This window comes from Falco peregrinus, chromosome 2 (assembly GCF_023634155.1).
Source record: "Falco peregrinus isolate bFalPer1 chromosome 2, bFalPer1.pri, whole genome shotgun sequence".
Taxonomy (NCBI): domain Eukaryota; kingdom Metazoa; phylum Chordata; class Aves; order Falconiformes; family Falconidae; genus Falco; species Falco peregrinus.
Genome location: NC_073722.1, coordinates 10970131 through 10991357, shown reverse-complemented (window position 1 = coordinate 10991357; position 21227 = coordinate 10970131).

Here is a 21227-nt window from a genome sequence, read left to right as displayed (position 1 = left end):
GCAACCTTTCAGCCAATTTCTTAGACGCTGAGTAGTCCACCTGTCAGATCCATGTGTCTCCAGTTTAGAGGCACTGGTGTTGTGCAGAACAGTGTTAAATGCTTTGCACAAGTCCAGATAGATGATGGCAGTTGCTCTTCCCTCATCCACCAATGCTATAACCCCATTGTAGAGGGCCACAAAATTTCTCGGGCACGATTTGCCCTTACTGAAGCAGTGTAGGCTGTCACCAATCACTTCTTTATTTTCCACGTGCCTTAGCATAGTTTTCAGCAGGATCTGCTCTGTGTTCTTGCCAGGCACTAAGGTGAGACTAACCAGTCTGAAGTTCCCCAGGTCTTAATTTTTGTCTGTATTTAAAAATGGGGGTTATGGTTCCCTTTTTCCAGTCAGTGGGAACTTTGCCAGAGTGCCATGACTTCTCAAATATGATGGACAGTGGCTTAGCCACTTCACCTGCCAGTTCCCTCAGGACCCATGGATTGTAATTCTTCAGCTTCCTTAGGTGGTCTTGAAACTGTTGCTTTCCTCCAGAGGGTGACTCTTCATTCTCCCAGTCCCTCCTGCCTTTGCCTTCTGTGACTAGGGAAGTGTGGCTGGAGAATTTTCTGGTGAAGACCAAGGCAAAAGTCATTGAGTATTTCAGCCTTCTCCATGTCCTGGGTAGCCAGCTCTCCCATTTCTTTTCCAGAGAGGGCCCATAGTCCCCCTAGTATCACCAACATGCCTATAGAAGTGGGTTTTATTGCCCTTGATGTCCCTGACAGGATTTAATTCTGTCAAGGCTTTAGTTTTTCTAACCTGGTCCTTAGCTGCTCCAATAGCTTCTCTGTATTCCTCCCAGGCTACCTGTCCTTGCTTCCACCCCCTGTAGGCTTCCTTCTTCTGTTTGAGTTTGCCCAGGAGCCCCCTGTTCGCCCATGCAGGCCTTCTGGTGTTTTTGCCCGACTTCCTCTTTGCTGGGACACATCGGTGCTGAGATCAGAGGAGGTGATCCTTGAATGTTAACCAGCTTTTGGGGGCCCCTCTAGATCCCTGAAGAGGCCAAAGTCAACCCTCCTGAAGCCCAGGGTAGTGATCTTGCTGTGCTCCCTCCTTGCTGCCCTAGGGATCTTGAACTCCACCGTTTCATGGTCACTGCAGCCAAGGCTGCCCTTGAGCTTCACATTCTCCACCAGCCCCTCCTTGTTGGTGAGAACAAGGTCCAGCATGGCACCGCTCCTCACTGGCTCCTCTATCCCTTGGAGAAGGGAGTTATCATCAGTGAATTCCAGGAATCTCCTGGATTGCTTATGCCCTGCTGTGTTGTTCCTCCAACAGATATTGGGGTGGTTGAAGTCCCCCATGAGACCAGGGCTTGTGACCATGAGGCTGCTCCTGTTTTCCTATAGAGGGCCTCACCTGCTCGGTCTTCCTGGTCAGGTGGCCTGTAGCAGACCCCATTATAACGTCACCTGTCCCTGTCTTCCTTTTGATCCTGACACATAGGCTCTTGATTGGCTCCTAATCCATCCCCAGGTAGAGCTCCATGCACTCCAGATGGCCACTGACATAGAGATCGACATCCCTTTCTCCTCTCCCCTGCTTGCCCTTCCTAAAGAGCTTGTGTCCTTCCATCCCAACGCTCCAGTCATAGGAGCCATTCCACCATGTCTCCATGGTGCGAATAAGATCATAATCCTGCGTTATGTTCTTTTTCCCCTATCCAGCTGAGGAGGGGAATGACAGAGCGGCTTTGGTGGGCACCTGGCACCCACCCAGGGCCAACCCTCCACACTTTTTCTTAGGGTAATGATATATGCTGTTAGTACAGAATTAAGACAGTGACTATCAAAAAAGTCATGCGCTGATGTACAGAGTTACACATAAAGAGTGCTTACAGACTCAGATTAGATAACTCTGATTTTTGGTGTTATCCGCTACCTGAAACAAGATGTGAGAAGAGTTCTTGGGTTTTGAATTATTTTCTTTATGATTTAGTGTCTGTAAATTGCACATAACTGCCATAAAATACACCACTGTGGGTTTTTTGCATGCACCTTAATGTGCGAGAAAGCAGGTTCAGCACGGGTTTTTTGCCACCCTGACACCTGAGGTTTATGTAACATCACATTCATGTTAGAGGACTGAGCTTGTTGCTTGATACATCTTTTCAATACTAACAATAATAAAATCTATTCTGAGTAATTGTCATACTCCGGTTTAATATGGTATGGCTTTTCTCATAATTCAATAGACCAAAGGAATATTATTGGATTAACATGGATGTTTGAAGAAATTTAGTGCCATATGTCAGACTAGAATATTATGCTTTCAGTAGTTTTAATAATGATACACAGATGCTTCAGACTTCCTTTATTATTAGTGTTCACTGAAGATTTGTAGATGTGCTATACTTGGTTTCTGTAAGGATGTTAATTTACCCTTGGTAGTCATAGCCAAAAAATCCTTCCTTCATAGGAAGAGAAATACTGAATGGCAGTATTAAGAAATAATGCCTTGGAAAACCTGATCCCTCGGACTGCCTCTGCCTCGTATTTGCAAGGGGACTAAGACAGCACTCTAACCTGACAAAAGATGGCTGCTGCCTTCACTGTGTCATCGCCACAGCTGAAATAGGGAATAGTGTGTAAAGATGTAGAATACTGGAAAAAAGTTAAGTTTAAAGGTAGTTGAATCCTGTGGGCTTTCTTTGATGGTTATGGAGTCAAAGGGTACTCATCAATGAGCCAGCCTGCAGTGCTTCTGCATCTCCAGGTCCAGGCAGGAGCAGAGTTGCCCTCAGAGTGCATCTCACCTGGTAAGTGCAAGCATATATGGTGGGCTCACAAAGCAGTACAGCCTTTCCTGACATCCACATAAAAACGCTTTCCCATTCTCTGCAACCTTTGGACCTTCAGGCTCTCTGAAATCCTTAGGCAGATGCTGGCCCTGCTTACTCTGTCTCTAGCTCAAACTCTGGGTCTTTCCAGGTGCTGGTCTCCTGGCTAGTCCAGTTAAAGCTTGGTCTAGTGAATCACATGCACCTGCACATGCAGAGAACAGAGGCAATTGTTACAGAAATTGGCTGGTATAGACCGAGTTGGTCAGTGCAGGCCTTGGCCAGGTAAGTGTGCTGACCAGCAGCTGCTTTAGGCATAACATTTCCCCTTGTATCTTCCTTCTCTCCATTTTCCTGCTCTTGTTCCTTCCTCATTCACTGTCACTTCTCCTTTCCCTGTCTCTGTCCCTTCTCCTAAACACCCCATAGGAAGTGGTATACATTCCAACAATCCCCTTAAAACATTATAGAATGTTTTACATGATGCCACAATCTCATTCAACACCCTATAATAGGTTTGCCATAATGAGTTTGCTCTTTCAAATGAGATACATAATAATATAATTTTTCTCCCTACCTTCCTATTGGTTACAAAGCTCTGGCTGGTTCTTTCAAGAAGCAGCCATCAGTGGTGGTCTTGGTTATAGTCTTCATTATCTATCTCCTGTCTTTGGGATTTGTACATCTATCTGCAATTTATTACTTGTCCTGAAACAGAACAAGGTATTTAAAAAAAAAAAAAGTCAGGATGAGTTTGTTACAATGCTCTGGGTGATGCTCTGTTTGTGTTGAGAAAGGAATGTACTCTGCATAATAAGAAAAGTACTCTGAATAAGAAAAGGTTCCACTGATGGTGTTGAAGTAAAGGAATGTACTCTGAATAATTTGAAAAGAAAAGGTGGGCACCTTAAGGAGATAGGGAGACCAGGAAATCGTTGAACAAAGAAAACTGAAAGGTTTATTTCACCTAGTTCCCACCAATTATGAATGGAATGATTGGGTGTCAAAGTCAAATGAATATGTATGTAAAGATGTTGTAACCTCTGAAAACTGTACAAAACACCTAACTTTTCACTGAGCGCTCTGGAGCTAGTTTGTCTGGTGCCAATCGGCTAGCTCCCTCATGTTGCATGAAATAAATAACTTTGCTGCTTAAAGACAAAACTGGTCTCTGAGCAGTTACTCTGTGCCATTTTGACATCAGTCCTATCCATTGCCTCTGGATTCTGTGCTCATAAATGAGATTATCCTTATGCTCCATATATATTTATATCTCTCTGTGTATCTTTACCCTCCCTGTATCCCCACATTCCCCATATCATTACAGTTAAATTGTACAGACATGTTAGTGAATGGTCAGAACAGGAAAATCCACAGTGAGGGAATGAAATAAAATACAGTTGGAATTGCAAAAAGAATAAAGTCTGGATTGCTTGAATAGAGTTCCAACTTTTGAGCTTATCTTAATGATGTTATTCTTTTCCCAATAGTACTAATGTAAGATAAAACCGCATACTTTTTGCGGGTTGTAGTCTGAATTTCTGTATCTTAAGCCTCAGAAAGCTCGAGAATTACCTTTTTATGGTACAATTTATGAAACCAATTAAAATAATGCAGTAATGCATTTTACCTTTCCTGACCCATAATGCTTTATTAATAGTACCTATTATTTTCCTATCTTACCTATTTCAGGGGTTCATCTAATCATGTATTAGAAAGTGACCTGTACGCTTCCTTCAGCTGTTGCAATACCACCTACAGTAACTCTGCAGTGCTAATAGTTCCGTACTGATTATAATATTGGGCTTCCAGTATTGTATGGCTTGGCATTTTTAGCATTTCAATGAAGATGATTGGACACCCTTGTAGTATTATTTTTTAGCTTATGAAAAGTCATAAGTTCTAAAAGAGGGTTGGGGAAGCTCAGATGCAGTCAACACATTATTATTGCATAAATCAAGAAGCCCCTCAGATAGCTCTTTATTACTGGCACCTTAGCTTTTTCATAACAGACCCATCCATTTATTTGAATAACAAGAGTATAGAATTATAATATTAAACAAAAATTATAACAACCCCCCAATATATATTTATAGGGGATATAATCCTTTTTGTCCAGGACACAGACCAGTATCTATTGAAAGCTGGAATAAAACTTCCCCTGGGGACAAGTTCTCTCATAACTGCCTATTGCTTTGTCTTCACCTGATATTACTGCATACTTCTGAGGCGGTGAGCCCAGGGCACCTCAGATATGCTAATGTCCCTAGTTTGTTGCCTAAGGCAGCCCTAAGACTCTTTCATATTATTTCTATGTCACGAAAGACAGCCAGTGATCCGACTCTATTATGGTTATGGAAATGACCAGTGCAATAAGTAGAAGTGTAGAATAAGCCAATACCTTTTTTTTTTTTTTTTTTTTTTTAATTTAAGGAGGAATTGTGAGAGCTACTTTAGGGAAAATAACTAATGAAGGTCTAGATCAGCTGCTGAATTCAAAGTACTGCCTGAGGAGCCAGTCAGCTGATTCCCCCCACCCCAAAAAATGGGGAGGGGGAGAGGGTAGACACAGGGTCCATGTTTGTTATGGAGAGTATTTAGATATTTTTGTTTTTCAAAATGCATGTGCTCTTAATCTTTATTTTTTCAGGTCATCATAAGCTGCTTGTCCTATCAAGTTCATTTAATTAAGCATATATTTTCTTCTATTGTTTTGTAGCATTATGCTCCTAGAGTAGGTGTGTTGAGTCGATCCTCTGAAAATTGATTTTTTTGATCATTGCTCCCAGTATGGAGCTTCTTGCCTAGTGGGAATTGCATGTATGCAGGTAAGTACACTGCAAAAGGGCCTTTTGTCATTTAGTTGCTTACCATCAAAAATTTTCCCTCATAAAATGGTGTGCTTCTCTATGGTTTTAATTTGAATACTTTTAAAGGGAGAAGGTGTCTTTATTCACTGTCACTTCGTGATGTCTCATGTAAGAAATAGATACTAAAAATTATCTGACAGTTTTTGATACAGAATAACTGCTAATATAAACCCTGTCTTCCTTTGTACTTTTTCTTCCTAGTTTTCCTTATGCATGCTTCTTTCATCTTATGGTTCTTCAATGTAACTCTGAGTACTTATTGCCTTAGTAGACCAGAATTTCCCATATACATTTAAAAAAAACAAACAAATGAACAAAAACCCACAAACAAACAAAAAAACCCACACAAAAAGCCCTGGAAATAAATGATGCAGTCTTTCCTTAATACCACAGTAACTGAAGAATTTGAAGCGAAGACACAACTATGTGGTATTCCATTTATTTTGAAAAGTAATCATTACAGAAATGTAAAGTAATCCTGGTATATAGCAAATGCCCAGCTTTTTCTTGTGTTTTTAAAGCCAAATTTAACTTTTACTTGTCATGTTTTCAGATTTGTCACACAGAGGGCCTACCAAACACCAGAGGAATGGAATTTGGATGAAACGGCTTCATTGGTCTCAATTACATGAAGTAATGAACAAGTGAAGGTATTTATACTTAAAATGGGTACCAACAGAAACAGATGGTATGAGACTGCTTTAAATTTTTTTTCAATTGTCTATGCCTCATGTTTTTTGCAACATGTGAGTGTATAATTGGCGCCCCGTTGCTTCACCACAAAAGCACAAATTCTAACTTTTTTAACCTATTACAAACTATGCTTGTGCTTTCAGTAGTTACATATATTGGTAATATAATGCTGTTTGGGGAATAGTCAATCAAGTGATATAGAAGGAAATCTAAAAAAATGGGTGAACTGTGTTGGAAAGGCTGAGAGATTCAATACAAATATGTTATGAACCTATAGTTATTATTTGATTAAAAAATTGCAAGCAATAGATGGTTTGCTTTGTTATAGCGAAAATATTAATAGAAGAAATGAGAGAATTATCTGGAGTTTAAGCATGTTAGTATATTTGAAAGATACTTAGTTAAATTTGACAATACGTTAAATAGATCTATGCTGTCATTAATATTAAAAAATAATTTGTAGTATTCTATCTGACTATGCAGTGATTGGTCTTTTAGTATTATTGGTATAATTTTCTGTTTTTATGAAAATGCAACGTGGTGATGATTCTTTCTTCAGCATAAAAAAATTATTTACAAGAGTGTCTGATTTATGTAGCACTTAAGTTGTTAAAGGACTTATTTGAGGATTATTTTTTTTTCTTCTTAGCTAGCTGAACATAAAACCCCCCAAAACTTTTAAGAAAAAGGTCTTCCTGTTACTTTCATCAGATACCTGAGTGTGAAATATTAATGTTGTGTGGAATATTCTCTGTCTCATATTTCTGTCTGCGTTGCAATAAAAGTTAAGATAGTGATATTTTAGTCTTCATCTTTGAGTTCAGATCAGACTTTGCCTTAATGAAATACTTATGTGTTGCTATTATACAAATAGTATAATTCTAATAAAAAAATCCCTGTGCCATGCATTGTATAGACATTAACAGACACTGGTTTTGTCCTTGAAGTTTTTATCACTCGCTATATAAAGTGCTTTATTTGTATGTGTTACAAACAACTGGAAACAGCTCTAGGTCATCACACAATCATTTAGGTTGGAAAAGACCTTTAAGATCATAGAGTCCAACTGCTAACCCAGGGCTGCCAAGTCTACCACTAAACCATGTCCTCAAGTGCTGCTTCTGTACATCTTTTACATACCTCCAGAGTGGTGACTCAACCACCTCCCTGGGCAGCCTGTTCCAGTGCTTGACAACCCTTCAGGTGAAGAATTTTTTTTCTGATAGCCAATCTAAATCTTCCCTGGTACAACTTGAGGCTATTTCTTCTTGTTCTACAGCTTGTTATGTCAGAGAAAAGACTAACACCCACCTCACCACAGCCTCTTTTCAGGTAGTTGTAGAAAGTGAGGAAGTCTCCCCTGATCCTTCTTTTCTCTTTTCTCCAGGCAAAACCACCCAAGTTCCCCTAGCTGCTCCTGATAAGACTTGTGCTTCAGCTCCATTGCCCGTCTCTGGACACACTCCAGCACCTCAATGTCTGTCTTGTAGTGGGGGGCCTGAAACTGAACACGGGATTCAAGGTGTGGCCTCATCAGTGCTGAGCACAGGGGGATGGTCACTTCCTTAGTCCTGGTGGCCACACTGTTTTGGATACAAACCAGGATGCTGTTGGCCGCCTTGGCCACTTGGGCACAATGTTTGCACACATTCAGCCAGTTGTTGACTGCCTCAAGTCCTTTTCCTATTGGTCAGCATTCCAGCCACTCTTCCTCAAGCCTTGTAGCGTTGTGTGGGGTTGTTGTGACTCAAGTGCAGGACCCAGCGCTGAGCCTTGTTGAACCTTATACGGTGGCCTCAGCCCATAGATTCGACCTGCGCAGAACCCTCTGTAGGGCCTTCCTATGCTCAAGCAGATCAACACTCCCACTGAGCTTGGTGTTGTAGGTTCGGGTGTGGAATTCTCCAAGCAACTGAGGATAAAAAAAATGGACGAGAACTCTTTTCTCTCCACAAAAATAATTCTCTTTTATTGTCGTACTCAATTTATTTCACTGAAGGTGCAATGTATTCAACAGTTTTAAACACTGCTCCATATTTTTCACTGTAGTAAAGGTCTTAGTATCATATTGGAAACAATATTAGTGACTTGTTCCAGGACAAGGTGTGCAGTGACACACAATGGGCTGCCTGAAGAGCTATTGCCTCTCTGGCTTGCTTGGAAAGGAAACTCCAGTTTTGTATTAATTGTTTTTTGTTTTTTGTTTGGTTAGATGTAAATCTATTAGAATTTGAAAGTATGAGAACTTGACAGACAAATTATTATACTGAGTGTGACTTATGCATATTGGAAGATAGCTAACCCAAAGAACAAAGGGAAAAGAATAATAGCTATAGGTCCATCTATGTCCTTTCTATTTTAAAAAAACCCAACCTTTACTTCTGTAAATCCATAGACAAGGTTGGGAAATCAGGCCCTTTTAGTAAAAGGAATATCTGAAGAGTGTACTGACAACTTACTTTTTATTTGTAAGGACTTTTTTTATATATATATATATATAATGATATACAATTTACTTTTGGCAAAATAGTTGCAACAGTAGTAGTTCTACATAAGCAACCAATGTTGCTTAATTGGGGAAAAAGCCAGCATAAGATGTCCTTTTGCTGAAGTGTCCACTGAACAAGGGAGGACTTTTTTTTTTTTTTTTTGTATTAACTTAATAGGTGTAATCTGTTTTGATTTTAAAATAAACTTTGTATTACTTTCTAAAGCCAAATAGATATTAACGTAACAAGAGCTTTCAAAAGTAAAAAAAAAAAAAACCAAACAACAAACTAAACCAAAAAAGCAAACTACATAAACCCCCACTTTGCTAGCAACACAGTTTTTCTACACAAAACAAAAAAAGTTTGTAAACAAATCTCTCTCCTCTAGAGGTAAGTGTACTTTTCTTTTAGTTAATTGTCTTCAGTAAATTAAATTCCTAGGAGGGGAACATCTGAACTTCAGATCCATGTCTCAGTATGCCAACAGTATATAATTTCTTTTTTTAAAGAGTATCCCACATATTTCTACAGCTTTACAGAGTGTTCTATTGTTCTAAAGTACCGTTCTACTATCCTACAGAATTGTCAATCAAAATAGAGCAGCCTTACCCTAAAAGATCTGAAATAATTTGACAATAGTTTAAATTGTTTTAAATATTTTTTAAGATAAAAATGTTTGTAGAGGTTTAGTGAAAGAAAATCTTGCATGTTGTTTTCTTTTCAGGTGAGAGAGATGAACAAGCATCTAAACAATGTGCTAGACAGTGATGCTTTAACTAATGGATAATGTTTATGAGCTTTGAGCCTTTTTTTTTTTTTTTTTTTTTTTCTTCCCGTCTATTCTTTCTCTTCTGGTTTGAAGTCTGGCAGCTTGTGTTGATCTCTTCATGAAGGAAAAGTTTTATGTGTTAGTCTTGGATATTAGAGAAAAGGCTAGCAAGTTTCATCACTGTTGAGGGAGAAAGAGACATAAAATAAAAGTTCAAAAAATAAAACATAGACAGCCTAACACAGGTTTAATCAAAATCACTGTCTGTTTAGAATAAAGAATTACGGGTTTTTGTTTTGGTGTGATTTCCTACTTCCCGCCCCGCCCCCCCCCCCCCCCCCCAACAACAACAACAACCCAGATCTAAAGGTTAAGTTTTTATTTACTCTGTTTTTAAGTCTGTTATTTGCATGTAACTGATTTGATACTCAGTAGTAGCCATAATGGTATTTATAAATACTCATGAAGTGGAGGGTGGACATAGGACTTTCACAACTGGATTTACATTGGGTTTTTTAGTTTTTAGCACTGACTTTCAGCTGTTAATATTTCTTTCTCCTTTTTTATATTCTTATACTTTCTATTATTATAATTATGTTATTTTAATTCAACTTTTTGAACATTTGCAGAAGAGGCCTGACAACTCTCTAGCTCAAAGATTTCCATAAAACAGCACGACCATGGTAAACTAAATTCTTTTGTTTAATTAACAGATATGCTGATGTAGCGGGGGACCAAACAAAACCACAAGATAAAATGTTACTTACGTTTTAGCTTACATCACACTTTTCAATGAATGGAGGATGTACCTGTATTAATTCTCTGTAGTTCTGCTAACTGTGGTTATCTGGACATCTGAGTGGCTCCCTACCGAGCATTAAAGACTGTTTACAAAATCTATCAAGCATAGCTCTTGCTCTTTCTCTTTCCCTATTTTTGGGAATCCTGTTTTACGAGGCTACTTAGTTTTGTTCTCTTATGTGTGAGCAGTTAATATTCATTTAGGATACAAGATGAAACAAAGCATAAGGTATGGAGTTTGCTAGCACTAGAACTATGTATGTTTGAGTTGTGTTGCAGAGCTATGCTACTACTGCAGCATTTTCTGCTTTCTTTAGTCCGAATCATTAGGTGGTGTTTCACATCTTTTAGGCCCAGCTTATGAATACAGTAGAGGTAACTAATATAAGAGGTCTTGCATCCCTTCCAATGAAAGGAAAAATTCCGTGGACTGGCTTCAAGGCAGATAGCAGCACAGTGATTCGGTTAGAGGCAAAGAGTTGATTCCAGCCTGAGTTTACTTTGTTTGCTGGGCTGTTGTTGAAAACCATAAAATACTTTTTGCTTCTATTGTTTTAAATGTCTCAAAACCAGTTGACAGCTTCCTGCTCTGCCCCGAGTATAAAAGAGAGTAAGCCTCCACATCCCAAAAGAGGAGGAAAGGGCAGAACAGGGTCATGCACTGTACTTTATCATAGTGATGTAGAGAAGCGAGGAGAAACTTCTTTTGTATCTTTGTGTATGCTGCTTTTCCTCTATTTTATCGAGCTTAGAACAAATTCTCTTGTCTAGTTTCAATTTGCCTTTTTCCCTTCTGGTGCCTTTTTTCATTTTTCCCTTCCATTCATCTTTAAAGGAAATACAAGAGAAAGAAATAGAAGAGAAATGTGAGAAAATGACAAGTGTCATGTATTAATTCAGAGGTGACAAAACTAAAGTATTCTTCTCAAGTAGGCACTTTGCGTTAATGCCCTTGTTAACAACAACTTAGGACAGGTTTTTTTGTTGTTGTTTTGTTTTAGAGTTGTTTTCTAGTCCAGTCTAAGATGGATATTCTGGAGAGATGCTTGTACCATAAACTTTGTCTAATATCAGAATAAGTAAAATGCTAATGATTATTTTTTTATTTATGCAAATTGATTTCCTTGTTTTATGTCACTTTCAAGAATAATAAATCAGATCTCCATTAAGCAATACACAGTAGATTTATTTCCTCTATATCAGAGTTAAAACATCATATTTATTTGTATTTTAAAAAAAGATTATTTCAGGCAAGACATGAATTTGTGCAACCTGAAATAGTTGGTATCTGAGCAGTCAGGATATTCAGAGATAACGAGTATCGCGTCTTTGTTTCAGTTCAGTGTCTTGACATGTAAGGTTAACTCTTGGTCTTATTCTGTAGCTAGAACTACTCTATTTTTAATAACAACAAAATAGACTTTATGGTGTGGATTGGGACTGGTTTATGAAATGAAATGGATGTACTCAAAGGATTTAATTGTTTATTTGTTTGGGTTCAATTTTAATATTAAAAAACCCTCCAAACCACAACAACTCTCTATCTTGGTGTCTTTTACTGAATTTAAGTTGTTTACTGAAACCTTGCAGTCTGTCTGCCAAATGCTCCATAGCTTGATGTCTGACTTGCTAGGTGACTTAAAGGGCTTTTACAGGAGCTCTGACTCGAATACTTTTTGATTAGTTCCCATCTTGGCTTTTGGGCTAAAATGTGTTTCGTACTCTGTTACTAACTGTTCAATAACATTCGACTGAAAAAAATGTTTTTAAATTTTCAAACTCAGTAAAGACTGGTTTTGAACCTTTGCTTCATTTACTGATAAGGACAATTTAGATTGCAGCCAATGGGCAGTTACTGTCCTTCATTTCACACAGTCAGGTCTCAAAAGGTGTTCAGGAAGCTCAGAACAAATTTTCAGATCTTGTTTGTTTCTTTTCAAAGACTATATAGCTATAAAGATCTGACATAGTTTATGATATCTGTGAAGTGTGATACAAAACCAAACTTCATGACTTATTTTCAATAATAATTTAATGAAAAGTAATTTTTAATAAGCTTTTAGTCTACATGCTGGAGCAATTTGTATCACTAGAAGGAAAGAGTTCTCTCTGATTCATAAATGCGTACAGGACAGTGTTAAAGAAAATGTATTTTGAATTAAGAAATTTTAAGTGCTAAATGGCAGAACCAAGCCTTGTCCCTTGTTCAAGCCCTAATTCAAGGCTGGTTTAAAACTTAGTCGAGTTAATCAGTAGGAGAATAGAGAAACAATAGACGATCGATTTGTATACACAGGTGCTCTCAGAAATGCAGGTGTTTTTTAGAAAAATTAGTAAAGGTGAATAGCGATTGCTTGTTGAAAAACTAAGTGTGCTTGAAGGATTGTGTGAGTTAAAGGAGGCAGAAAGATCAAGACCCGAGGAGGAGCTTGGAAGCTAGACTGGAACAAAAATAGGTGAATCAACTGGGACAGTGTCAGGTGATGGATTCACAGAACAGAAAAGATCAAAGGTAACTTCTAAAAACTTTGGACATTGACTAATGATTTGATAAGTCTATATAAGCTATGCTGCATCCCTTTGTTCTCTGCCAGTCACTGATGTGGTGGCCCAACTTGGAGTTGTGATTAAAGCAAGCCTAGTGGTACCCACATCTGTGTGAATTTTTCCTTTAACAATAGAAACTGTTACCTTAAAGTTTTAACCAGATCCTTAACTGTACATTAGTAGCGTTTTACAATTATTTTCATGTCAAGTAATATTAAATTATTGCCTTGTTGTGACATAGAGGTTTATCCTGTTAAGAAGAGTGAAGGTTTTTCCTATTCTGAATGTAGCCCACACACCAACAGCCACCATCTTTGTTTTAATTCACGTATCTGTGCTCTCTGTTTCCAGTTGCCTACTGTTCTGATTTTTGTTTTGTAATGATGTGTGTGTAATTATTGTGAAGATTACAAGGGATTCTTTAAACTTTAAGTGAGCAGTGTTTTTATTTTTTTTACATTCTGGGCATTCAAATGCTGTTAAACATACATGACATCATTGAAAAGTACATGAAAAATCCTATGCTTACAAATGCACATTTAGTCCACTTTCAGAGACTTGTCCATTAAAATAGTGGAATTACTGTATTTGTTGCTTTACTGTATCGAGACAGACTATGATATATGATCACAGTAGTTGTAATATTTTTAAATATTACTGAAAATGGTGGACTTCAGAGCTCAGCACTTTATTGGACAAAAAAATGTACAAATTACCTACGAAACACAGTTGGATTCTAGGTGACGTATCATGCTGGCTTTATCTGAAAGTATTAATGTATAATGTAGATATCAACCGTATAAATGCATATTATAAGCCAAAGCTATTTATATATCTTTGAATGTAATTTGCAGGGAAGGAGAAAGCTGTAGATCTGGTGCTTGCCATGCTTACAGGCGCATGCAAATTGTAGTTAAAAAACTGTTATCCCGAGGATGTATTCTGCTGAGAAAAGTATATCAAGAATTCTAAGGGGTATTTTTTTTTCCGCAGAACTCATGAACATAAATGGGAATTTTGGCCATCCGTATTATTGGAAAAGCATATTCTTAAAGCAGGTAATTTGTGTGTGCTTTTTGTTTTCTTTCTTATGTTAAATTTCAAGGCAAATTGTCCTGAACCATAATTTAAAAAAAATTGTTTGATAGACTTTCCTACAGTAATGTCAGAGATGTGAAAGTTCAGAGTATATTCTTATTTTTAAGTAAATCAAATAAAATTCAGCTTTGGATATATTCTGTATTGCTTACGTTATTGCCATATGACCTTCATCTGTACTTGAAATGGCACTATTTTTATATATGCACATAAACACCACACACCCCCAAACAACCACAAAACAAATTAAAAAAGCAATCCAAAAAACAACAGATGATTACTTTGAACTGGTTCAGAAAGTCTGAAATTAAGACTGTTAAAAGACCTGGGGGAATGGGATACTAAATGAGTGGAAAAAAGAGGAGGCTGGCATATTGGGGGTAGGGGGCAGAGGGGAGTGAGACTAGTGCTCAGACATCTAAGCAAGCTTGATTATAATACACTTCTCGATGATACTAGATGGGTTTGTGGAGGTGCGAAGAGGGTCCCCCATGGAGAGTTGGCCAAGTCACGACAATCACACCAATACGGCTACATGCCGTGCTCACTTTATTAAACAAGCAGGTCATATTTATAACTTAAACCGACCGCTCACACGACTTTATGCACAGGTGATTGGATAAAAGTCTCTGGCCAGGCGGGCGTCCGTGTCGCTGATCGGTGGGCATGCTGCAGGCGCCTGATCACAGTGTGCCGATGAGAGTGTGTTGATCCCGCGGTTCCCAGGACTTGCTCTGCACCTGGCTTCTTGTTTGTGCGTAGCTTGTTTTCTTTCTCACCCTGCTTGTTCCCAGGACAATTTAAGGTTGCTCTGCAGCTTCAACTAACAGGCCTGGGTTGTCTAGCCCGGACAATGGTAACGTATGTCCTCGGTCCTTTAAAAATCCCTCTACAGAGGTGATGTGCTTCAGAATTTTTGCAAATGTATTTTTGCAACCATCCTGAAAATTGGCAATTTTAATGGATTTTAATACTAGCATACTTCCAGGTTTAACTCTTCTTAGTATATATGTTGTAGGATACAGTAGTCACAGATCATGAAAGTGTTTCTAGACATGCACGCTGTGTCTGTAAGGAAGCATTCCTTTTAAAAAGGCTTGAGAAATGATTGACCTCAAAGACATTTAGGGAAGATGAGATGTAACTAGAATTAAAGATTAAGCGTGAGAAGAATCATGGTTGTATCGTGAACAGAAGCAGAAAAGCAACACACACAAAAAAAATATGTTTGGTATATTAAGTGATCTACTTGAAATCAATGTATCTTTGAGCAGAATATTCTTTTGTTCTGTCTTTGTATCCTACATGTTTAGCGGTATTTTGTGTATTTGTAGAAAACTAATGTAGCTCAAAATGTGTAAAACTCCCTAAAAGTATCCTGCTTATTTATTCTAGGCTGGATCTTGGGTCCAAAGCTGAACCCTGGAAAATACAGGTATATGCAAGAATCCTATTTTGCTAAGACGTGAAACTGGCTTTCCTAAGCTCTTGATGTGTTTAAAAGGGACAGCATGCCTGTCCTCCTTATGGACTAGGTTGTTTTAGTCTTCTGTAATTTCTCTTCATTGTTATTTTTCCTCTAGTGAAAATCTCTACCTCCCAAGAAAACCAATACCAAGTAAAGGCAGAGTACATTAGAATGAATCCTGTTAAATATAACCTCAGGTTGTGCACTTCAAACGAGATGGATTTTCCAACCTATCATTAAGGCACACTATGACTTAAATCAACATAATGAGCAGTAGTGCCGGAGGCTGTGTCTAATACAACAGCCTTGGTCTAAACATTTTTGTAGTGTACTTATTAAATCTGGCAGCTAAACGAGTACAAACGAGGCAGTAAGAATTATATGTTAATTCTCCTTCTTTGTTTAATGTGTACTAAAGCTAGTTAGGTGATGATTCAAATTAAGTCGGTTTGTGTGTGTTTGGGGAAAGTGCGTAATTGTTTACCGGTGCAAGTGTGCTCTCAAATTCCAGCAAGTGTTCATTTTGGTATTAGTCGTGATGTATTATGAAAATTGTTTGAGGTCTCATTGTATAAAATAATCTTCTATTAAATAGACACATGTATGCACGTGTGTGCACATACACACACTCATTCTGAAGATGCTTGAAAAATAATCTAGGATTTGATGCAGAACTACATTTTAGTTCCCCAGTCCAGAGTTTATCTTGTTTGGGATAAGTGGAGAACAAATAACTCCAGTATAATGTTCCTGGTAAGTTATTTGAGCACAATCAAAATAATAAAACTGACACTGTTTAAGCTAGTCTTTAAATCAGTGTGATAAACTAACTTACTTAATTACCAGAAGAGGTAACATGAGGTATGACTGTGGAGACTACAAAAAGCTCATGGTCTGTCTAAATTGGTTTTTATTTGTGTATTTCTCATAGAACAATGAAAAGTGAGTTGTCCCGTTGCTGAACTGAGGAAGCTAATAAAAAATAAAAAAAAAGCAGTCCACTATCCTGACTCTCTGTAAATGTTAATATCCTTTCTATCTATTACATTTATATCTGTTCAGTCAGGGTGAAAGTTGCTGGGTTTGTTACCTTTGCTTTTGAAGATTTTGAGTTAAGAAAAAAACTTCTAAGTTTTTCAGCAGGTATGTTCTGTTACTGTCTAGGTTGTTCAGATGTTGCCATACCTTGAACAAATCTCCTGAAACTATCTTGCTCTGGAGATCTGGCTTCTCCAGGTCTTAATGGCAGCCTAACTTATAAACAATAGGTATCCAAGTTCTTAAAACCCCTTATTTACATGAATATTTAATTGCTTTTCATAATAATAGAAATATCAATACGTGTTTTCTTGTGTTTTCCTTTCTTACATGAAGTAAATAAAATTCCACTATAACTGCTTGGAAGTGAAATACGGCAGCCCTTAAAAGACAGGAGAGTTTATTGAAAGACAAATTTATGTGTATATATATATATTTATTCAGTCTATTAAAGTTGACATAATTTTCTGTTATTTAGCCAAGACACCTATGAAGTATGTAATAATATGCGTAAACATATATACTTATGTCTGCATGTATGTATATATGTTACATGCCACAAGAAGGGAGTGTGTGAGGTATAGTATGAGTTAGGCTTTGTGGGATATACTTTAAGAAAGGATTATTTTGTTCAGCTTATCAAAGGAGTAAAATGATGTGGTCTAGCTACTAGCACCCAGCAAGTGAAACTGTAAATTTCTGGGACTGAGTTGTATTGAAAGAAAACGTGGTCAATCTTTTTGCATGATGAAGAAATGGAAACTTTTAAGACTCGCACAGAGATGTAATAGCATATGATAAAAGGCATTAATGTGTGTGTTCATGTTGAGATTACTGTTTTAATCTGCATATGAAAAAATTAGGGTAGTGCCAAAATTGTTATGACAGGCTATAATGCAGTTATTAAAGTTATGTACAGTTTATCTGATATTAAATGATATTGCTATTGTAGTTTATTTTCAGGAAATGAGAGAAATATAGCAAGAATTAAAAATGGCATAAGTTACAAATATCTCGGTGAAAACTTACCCAAAACGTGCCATTTTTTAATGAGATTATAGGTAAGGAAAAGCCTAACTCGGTGTTCATCTTGAAAAAATATGTTGCTGACATTTGATAAGAAAACTTGTTTGCTTCTTTCAAGCCTAATAAAATTGTTAACAATACAGGTTGTTAGCAAGGTTTCAGGTACACTTAGATATTGGAATTACTATATCTCTTTGATCCTCTGCAGAACAGCTAAAGGAAACATATCTGATGCAGTCCTGATGTGATGAACAGTTAAACTGCTGATTTGATTTGATATGGTTGGTCTGTTTCATCTGGAACATTGCTGTTCAGATTGGTTAGGTACACTATTTCTAGTTTTTGAACATGGATTTTCTCCTGTAGTAGATTCTCCCTAGAAGCTTTGGGAAATACTTTTTTTTTTTTTTCTTTTTTACGCTGTCTGCATAATGTGAACTTTCTATTATTTATCTTTATTCCTTTGTGTTTATACCAAATTAAGAATGGATGCCTCAAAGCCTTTAGCAATAAATTTGGGTACCAATCTTGTGCCAAGACAGCTGGCAGAATTTCTATTGTCTTTTCCTGAGTTGGAGTTGTTTTTTACCTTCTGTTCATTAACAGCTGTGCAAGCCCTGTATGTACTTAGCTAAACGTATGTGTAAGAAAATAGCCATCTTAAAAATTATATTGGTCTTGAGATTTTTCTATAAATTCTTGGAATTTTATGCTGTTTGTTTGGAAAATGAATGAGAATGGGCTGGACGTGATGTTATGTCTTTTCTTCTTATGTTTTCATTGGAAGTATACTAATTTTTATTTATTTATTTATTTATTTTCAGGTTGAGGTCTACCATGGGTTTTGAATGTCCTACCATAAGTAATGAGTAGGTAAGCTTACACAGCAACTCCCTTTGGAGGGATGGGGAAAAGGGGCATAGGCTTTATTAGTCTTATGCATTTCAAGTAGTAACGGATGTCATCCACACTTCTGTGAGGATCATTTCTGTTCAGTAAGCCTAATCTAATTTTCTTCACTTCAGCTTTTTTTTTCTTGAGAACAACTGATACCTTGGTAGCATATATACTTAATTGTTGTCTTTTTTTAGATGTCTTCCTAAAGGAACAGAACCAAATTTGGTTGGAAAGATAAACTTTTTCTTCCATGACTTCATGATAGTATTCTAAATTTATCTGTCAAGTGTTTTAAGGTTCCCTTACAGTTTTTCTTCCTTCCAGTGTAATACCACATACTTCAGATCATACATCCTTCTGCTGCTGGAGTAATTAAAGTCGTTGTCCATAATTCTTTTCTTTGTCAGACCATCTGATAGTTAATATATTGGTCAGACTCTAACCGTAATTGCAATTGGCATTACTGTTTTTACAGCTGCTTGAAGTAAGTCACTGTTGAGCCTATAGGGCATGTATGTTACTTATCAGTGGTATATTCCATGAAATCCTGAGATTAAATGTAACTTGTCAATGCACCTGCAATTGCTATTGCCTTTCTAGTGGTATATTTCCTTGTTTCTCAACATTCTGTAACTCTTATTCCCAACCACAGCAGATATGGTCATAGATGTTTTAATGGAACGGTTTTTTGATCAGTCTTCCTAATGCTTTATTATATGACACACTTTCTCTTAAACTGCAATGTTGGATTTGTCACCCATAATCGCCATATAGTTCCAAGGAATAGATTTCTTTTCCTGGTTTGCCAGGAAAAAAGGGTCTTTTTGCCCTTATATAAAGCTTGAGAACAGGCTACCACCATGTATTCCTATTAGGTGTCAAAACCTCTGTCCTTAATTTTATACGGGAGCTCATAGGTAACCTAAGAGAGTACTTTTACTGGGGGATGGGTGCGTGTGGAATAGTAAATTATGACAGTTCTTCTGGAACTCCTGTCTTCGGAGGTTGAAACAGGACTTTATTGTAGCTTGAACAAAGCTTGGAAATAATTTGGCTAAATAATTTAAAAATTCCAGGAATTATTCCAGTTGCTTTATGTTTTCTGCTGTAGACAATTATGTAATAGCTGGCATTTTTGATGCATTTGGCACTGTGCCATCTTCAGTGATTACACAGCCAACATATTCTAGTTTAATTTGCAGCTGGTTTATTAAATTTAAACAATCTTTTCTGACATTTCTACAATCTGCTAGATTTTCAACAAGGTAATATGATCTATTAGCCAAGTAATACTATCTATCGGTAATTAGATTCTCTTTACGTATTGTATTGTAACTGTGTGTCTTAAATTCTTTTTGTGGTTCTTGACATCTTGCTTATTGAACTATAGAATGTGATCTGACTCTGTTCTGTTTGTGAGTTGGTTTCTTTAAACTGTTGTTGTTGTAATACTTTGTGTTGTAGATGCCACTTCCAAAAGCAAAATATTTTCCTGAGAAATCATGTACCACGCATATTCTTTATTTCTGCAGCAGATCAGACCTCTGAGAACTATAACATCTTAACACATGATTCAGGATCTTATTACTGAGTTTTGCCACATTCCTAAAGTGTGCAAAATAAAATGACAAAGTTGTACAGAGTAAACGAGCAATGAGAACTAACTTCACATGCTTTTGAAAAAAAAAGCTACAAATGTCAGTAATCTCAGTGATGGTTTCCATAGAAACTAATCTTGAGCAGAGGCCTCATTGATAATGACAAACCATGACTGATGCTGGTGAAAAAAGGCCTGATTAATTCTGAATTGCTATTTTCAGTCTATGTTCTCTTTCTTACAGTTTGCCTTGTTTATATCCTACTTAAGTTAGATCAAAGGCTATTTGTAGAAGTGATCTTGCAACATAATTTTTTTTAAAAAATATTTATTTAAATTCTTAACATACAAATACCTAAAATCAGCCACAAACCATAATAAACATGAAAATGTTTCCCTCCAGCATTCTTGTCAATTATAAAATATTTATTTTGCAATTTGAATGACACTAGTTCAGAAATACCTTTAGCAGCACATTACATTTTTTCCATATTTAAAAAATATGATAAAAGCACTAACTGATTTTAAAATAAGGAAAATAAACAAAAACATTTTTCATAAATAAACTATGCCATACAACTAATGTATGTCCAGCTCAGGATAGAAAGGAATTTTGCCATAATTTACTCAAACTAAAAAAAAAAAATCCTTTTTGAAAAAGCAATGTTCACAGATTTCATGGTTTTATTGCTATCAGTATTTGAGGAACTAAGTTCAACATGCATCTGTGTTATCTGCATTTGTATCCATAACAAAAACTATATTCTTTACTGACAGAAAGAGAAGATAATTTTTCCTTCAAACTAATTTTTTAGATTTCAATTCTTGGTGTGGGTTTGTGTGTGGGGCTTTTTTTTTGTCTGTTTGTTGTTTTGTTGTTTGGGGTTTTTTTTTATCTTGGAAATATAATTTTAGTTGGCAATGAAATAGAAATTAACTAGAATAGCTGGTAGTTGGGTCAGAGAAATAAGCCTTACTCTGTCCCAAATAATTAAGTAGCCTCATGATAATGATATTAGCCTCCAGCATGGGATATTCTTTGCTTCCATCTGTTAAATATGATTTTTTGTATAGTTTGTGGGAGCCAGAGCTGCTAATCTATTTTGGACTCCC